Below are 5,864 nucleotides of genomic sequence, written 5' to 3'. Positions count from 1 at the left end.
TGTTTGAGAAAATTACAAAAGAATCATATATATAATTAATAAAGTTAGATGGAAATCAACAAAATTATTTTCTTAATTCAAAATTCACTACTAGTTTTTTAACTAAAAGTAAATTATAAAAAAAATGATAAATTAGATATTTATATAAATATAATTTATTATTAATTCTCATATATTAATCACATTAACTCAATTAAAAATATAAATTTTTATATATTTAATAATTTTTTTTAATAAAAACTCAATTAAAAAGTTTCAATTTATAAAAGAGTTCTAACATAATTAAATTATTTTTATATTATATTAATTACCATTACTTATATGTATAATATTATATCAAAGACATTATATATATATATATATATATATATATATATATATATATATATATATATATATATATATATATATATATATATATATATATATATATATATATATATATATATATATATATATATCTCGAAATTTGACTTCTAAGTTCATTGAAAAAGTAAGATACTTTTTAGTTTCAACTTGCCGTGGTATCCGGGAAGTCACCACACTAATAATCAATAACTTTTTTTAATTGCAGTATTAGTACATGTTATTTATTATCAGAAATAATGATTGCGTGATTTTCTTTTTTATCTTTTATATTAATTTTGAATATTAAAAATATTTGACTTCTATTAATAAAATATTTCTATAATTTGTTTTTATATCATTATTAAAATTTTAATTTTATTATAATATATTGTAACCAATGGTGTATATATGAGAAATAATTTTAACAAAAATATTGAAAAATAAAAGTTAATTGTATTTAAAGAGATAATTACAAGTTTAATTAAAAAATAATTTTAAATATTATCTTTTAAGTATCTACAAATGATAAGTGCATTATAAATCCTACAGAAATAGGGATGTCCAAGATGATTAAACCTATTTCTTTAAGATGATTAAACCTATTTCTTTTAATAAACTATATTATGTGTATTGTTTGCTTATATGATAATATTATATGTAATTTGTTCACGCTAAAAACAACTAATTTTTTTAAAAAAATATAAAGCTATAAACAAAATACAAATAAAAATCACTTTTTATAGTGATTTTTTATATTAACTAATATAAAAAGTGGTAATTTATATAGTTAGTTGTAAATATTGTAAGAATTTCTATAAGGTTCACGTCAAAAGAAGTGCTGGGGAAGAAGAAGGTCCACCTGGCTGAAGTTTCCTGCTTGTACCTGCCTGCTCTTCTTTTTTTCTCTTAGATGTAGTAAGATCATCCTCTTTATTAGGTTGAGTAGGTGCATGTGTGGATGTAGGTGCAGGTGCAAGAGGTGACATAGTGGATATCTGAATTTGCTTCCCATATCTCAGGGTGATGGCACTAACATTTTTATTTCTAGGATTCTGCACAGTTTGAGAAGGCAATCTATCCAAATTTTGTGACTATGCTTGATTTAGTTGTGTGGCCATCTGCCCCATCTGATTGGTCAGGCTCTAGATCGACGCTCTAGTCTCTTGTTGGAACTGCATATTTTGCATAGTCATATACCTGACTAACTCTTTCAATGATGACTCAGAGGTGGAAGGTTGAAGAGGAGTTATTGGTGCAGACATATCATGTTGATGTTGTTGCCTTTGATATTGTTGGACTAGTGGTAGAGGCACAAACGGTCTACTCTGACCGCCAATATTCTGGAATGGTGGTGGTGGTGGTGGAAGTTGTTGCTGCTGCAAAACATTAGACCATCTCAGATTAAGGTAATTCCTCCACCTTGACTTGTATTTGTTGCTAGAGAGGTCATAATTTTGCTGCTGTTGTGGTTGTGGCTGCGACTACCTATTGTTGTAGATGTTTGCAACATAAGCTTGAGGTGAATCAGGGCCAATAGATTGTTGCAAAGATGGACAAACATCAGTATAATGGTCACTGGAAGGGAAAATACCACATAAACGTGCAACAGTTGCAGACTTCTGATTCTGATTCCCAGCCAATTGAGTCATCAAATTAACAAGAGCATCAAGCTTGCTCTTTATCTTTATATTTGCAAAATAAGAACCTAGCATCATTCCTTGCGCTGAACTGTTGAGAGTTAGAAGCCATTTTCTTAATCAAATGTCTGGCTTCAGCAGGTGTCATTACCAAAGGCTCCACCACTGGCAGCTTCTATCATACTCCTTTCCAAGTTGTTTAGACCTTCATTGAAGTATTGGAGAAGGATTTGCTCTAAGATCTGGTGGTGTGGGCAGCTTGCACAAAGCTTCTTAAATCTTTCCCAATATTCATATAAGCTTTCACCACCGAGTTGCCTAATTCTAGAAATATCTTTCCTTATGGCCATGGTCCTGGATGTTGGGAAAAATTTATCCAAAAATAATCTCTTAAGATCATCCCAACTCGTGATAGACATAGGCGCAAGGTAGTACAACCAATCCTTTGCCACCCCCTCTAATGAATGTGGAAACACCTTTAGGAATATGTGATCTTTAGGAACATCTGAAGGCTTCATTGTTGAATATACTATGTGGAACTCCTTCAGATGCTTGTGTGGGCATTCACTTGTAAGACCATGAAACTTGGAAAACAAATGGATTAGTCTAGTTTTGAGAACATATGACACGCCTTCATCAGGATACTGGATGGCACAAGCTTTCATATGTGAAGTCAGGTGTAGCCAACTCCTTAAGAGTCCTCTCGCGAGGTGGAGGTTGAGCCATATTGTTCTTAGTATGCTGAAAATATGAAGATGCAGATGTAGATGAAGATGAAGATGCAGATTCACAATCATATGCAGATGCAGAATTAGATGTGGTATGCACAACGTATGAAGCAGTAGACACATAATCAGAATGCTGAGACTCTAATGGTATGGACTCAAATGGTGGGACTATCTCTAAAGAAAAATTCCTAGAATGCCTAGCTTACCGATGAAAGGGTGGTAATTGCCCAAGATTGCCCCTAGTCATGCACTAAGTCAACTCTTATCACCAAAAGTCAACATAGTGAAACATAGGGGGTGGAGGTAAACTGCAAGTACATGCAAACCAAATCAGGAATTAGACGTTGGTCACCTAACTCGATCGGCGTCATAAACACGTTCAAAGTCAGTTTTGGTAGACCATCAACGTTCAATATCACGTTCAATACTTGTTGAGCTCAACCTTTGTAAAAAAATGATGAAATAGATGTTGGCCATCCAACCTAACTAACATCATAAAGTAGTTCAAAGTCGGCTTTACTTTTCCACCGATGTCCAATACGATGTTGAACACTTCTCAGGCTCTAGCTGTGTAACTGTAGAGCTTAGGTTGACAAGCTATTAAGCTCGTGCTGTCAAGCTACCTAGCTTGAGTTGTTATGCTGCCCAGCTCAAGCCATAAGAAAATGAAGCATATAATGTCGGAAATCCTCAAAGTTGATGTTTGTAGTCGTTTAGACATTGGTTGGGTTAAAGAAACATCGTCTAAGTCTATTGGATTCATTAAAAACTTGAACCGAAAAGATGTTTCGCTCTCCATATAAAATTTATATGTCAGAAGGTTGATAGGGCCAATGCCTAAATGTGTTTATAAAATTAATAAAAAAATGTAGAGCAAAAATGGATTTTGAGTGCCAATTAGACGTCAGCCAGTTAGGGCATCCACTGTATAATGTACTATGACATTGGGTAGGTTGGTCGCTGACGTCATATGTTATTTTATGACCAAAAAAAAAATAGTGCGAGAGAGTGCATTTTGCTCACTATCTCTATGTTAGCAAAATGATGAAGATGAAGTTTTGATGATGTCCAAATCAAGTCAAGAACAATCAAGAATGATCTTTGTAGACTTGAAATATTTTGTAATAATTGTATGAACATAGGAAAATTAGTAGTTTCATGTATGTATTCAAAAGTGATGTAAAAATAAATCATAAGCAAAATTCTGTGCAGTGTTAATCGATTAACAGAGGGTGTTAATCGATTAACGTTAATCGATTAACAAGGGCTGTTAATCGATTGTTCCAGAGAGCCATGGAGAAGCCCAGCAGTGCAGTGCTAATCGATTAACAGAGGGTGTTAATCGATTAGCGTTAATCAATTAACAAGGGCTGTTAATCGATTAACAAGGTGAATGTTTGAAAAACTAGCCGTTTTTAGAGCCGTTGAAGTATCTAACACAGTCAGAAAGTCTAAAAGCGAAAATGGAGGAGCCTTTGGATGAGTCTATAAATAGACTCTCATTTTCTCTCAACTTCAACTCTTCCCTTGTGCAAAAATCTCTGAACTCTTTGAGAACTCTATTGAAGCTAAAGAAACTCTTGTCTGCAAAGTCCTAAAGTGCTACTGCGGTGACAGAGGAATAGCTTGTTCATCCTTGGTGTGTCTGAGGAAGTGTCTGGAAGAGAATCATCCTTCGTGAAGTATTCGAAGGAAGTGTTTCATCCTTTGTGAAGATTCAAAGGAGGTGTTGTTTCATCTCTTGTGGCTTCAAGAGAGGTGTCTTCTAAACTTTTACAAATTGTATCTGTGTGATTGTAGTTTGTAATAGTTTTGTGATTAGTGAAGTGTTTATCTTGTTTTTGAGATAAGCGACTGGACGTAGGATTGGTAAGATCCGAACCAGGATAAAATCAACTGTGCAAATTTCTCTCAACCTTACTCTATTTTATTGTCTTTATTATTTGCTAAGTAAGTTTAATTGAGTAGAAATTTTTAAGGCACACGATTTTAGTAAGAACCAATTCACCCCCCCTCTTGGTTTGTTATCCCACGCTAACCATTCCGCTGCAGCCGCTCTGACAATTGGTATCAGAGCTTGCTTTGATAGTCATTCAAATGGCGGGATCGCATCAAACATTTGCAGAGGGTGCTTCTATCAATAGACCACCACTATTCACAGGTTAAAATTACGCATTCTGGAAGGTAAGAATGCAAATATTTATGGAATCTATTGATATAGATATTTGGGATGCTGTTGTATCTGGTCCTTTTGTTCCAATTAACAATATGCAGGAACCAAAGCCCCGTGACCAATGGACTGCTGAAGATAAGAGAAAATTTGGTAATGATGTAAAAGCTCGTAATATTATTTCATCTGCTTTAACTGTTGACGAGTTTTACAGGATTTCTATTTGTAAAACTGCACAAGAAATGTGGGAAGTACTTAGAGTAACCCATGAAGGTACAGATGATGTTAAGAGAGCTAGGAAGAATACCTTAATCCAGGAATACGAAATGTTCAGGATGAAGCAAGGGGAAACAATAGTAGATGTTCAGAAACGCTTCACCAACATCGTAAATCATCTTATTGGATTAGGTAAGTCTTTCGATACTGATGAGCTTATTATTAAAATCTTGAAATCTTTAGACAGGTCTTGGCAACCAAAAGTGACTGCAATTTCTGAGTCACAAAATCTCAACACAATGACCATGGCTGCATTATTTGGAAAGTTGAGGGAACATGAACTAGATCTTGGAAGACTTGATGAAGAAGAAGCAAAAGCCAAAAACAACAAGAAGAGTTTGGCATTAAAGTCGGAAGTCGAAAGAAGCAAAGGTAAATCAGAAGATGAAGACTCAGACGAAGAAGAAAATTTAAGTCTTATGATCAAAAGGTTAAACAGGTTCATGAAGTCTAAAGGTAAAGGAAGATTTAGATACGAAAAGAAAGATAATCAAGCATCTTCCTCAAATTACCGATGTTATGGCTGTGGAGAAAAGGGGCATCTAAAAGCAGACTGCCCAAATCAAAAGAAGGGTGAAGACAAGAAGGAGAAAAGATTCTTCAAGAAAAAGAAGGCCTACATTGCCTGGGAAGACGACAATGAGACCATTTCAGATTCAAGCGACTCAGATGAAGAAGCAAACATTTGTTTGATGGCAGATGATG

General features: G+C 34.2%; 1 non-coding gene across 1 annotated transcript; it reads left to right on the top strand.

The window, feature by feature from the left end:
- Positions 1-2,225: 2,225 nt before the first annotated feature.
- LOC128195138 (small nucleolar RNA R71) lies at positions 2,226-2,332 on the top strand. Its single transcript, XR_008246710.1, has one exon. It is a non-coding gene; the product is annotated as a small nucleolar RNA R71 (small nucleolar RNA).
- Positions 2,333-5,864: the final 3,532 nt, after the last annotated feature.

Source organism: Vigna angularis, chromosome 1 (genome assembly GCF_016808095.1).
Source record: "Vigna angularis cultivar LongXiaoDou No.4 chromosome 1, ASM1680809v1, whole genome shotgun sequence".
In the NCBI taxonomy this organism is placed as follows: Eukaryota; Viridiplantae; Streptophyta; class Magnoliopsida; order Fabales; family Fabaceae; genus Vigna; species Vigna angularis.
This window is presented reverse-complemented; position numbering and strand designations above follow the sequence as displayed.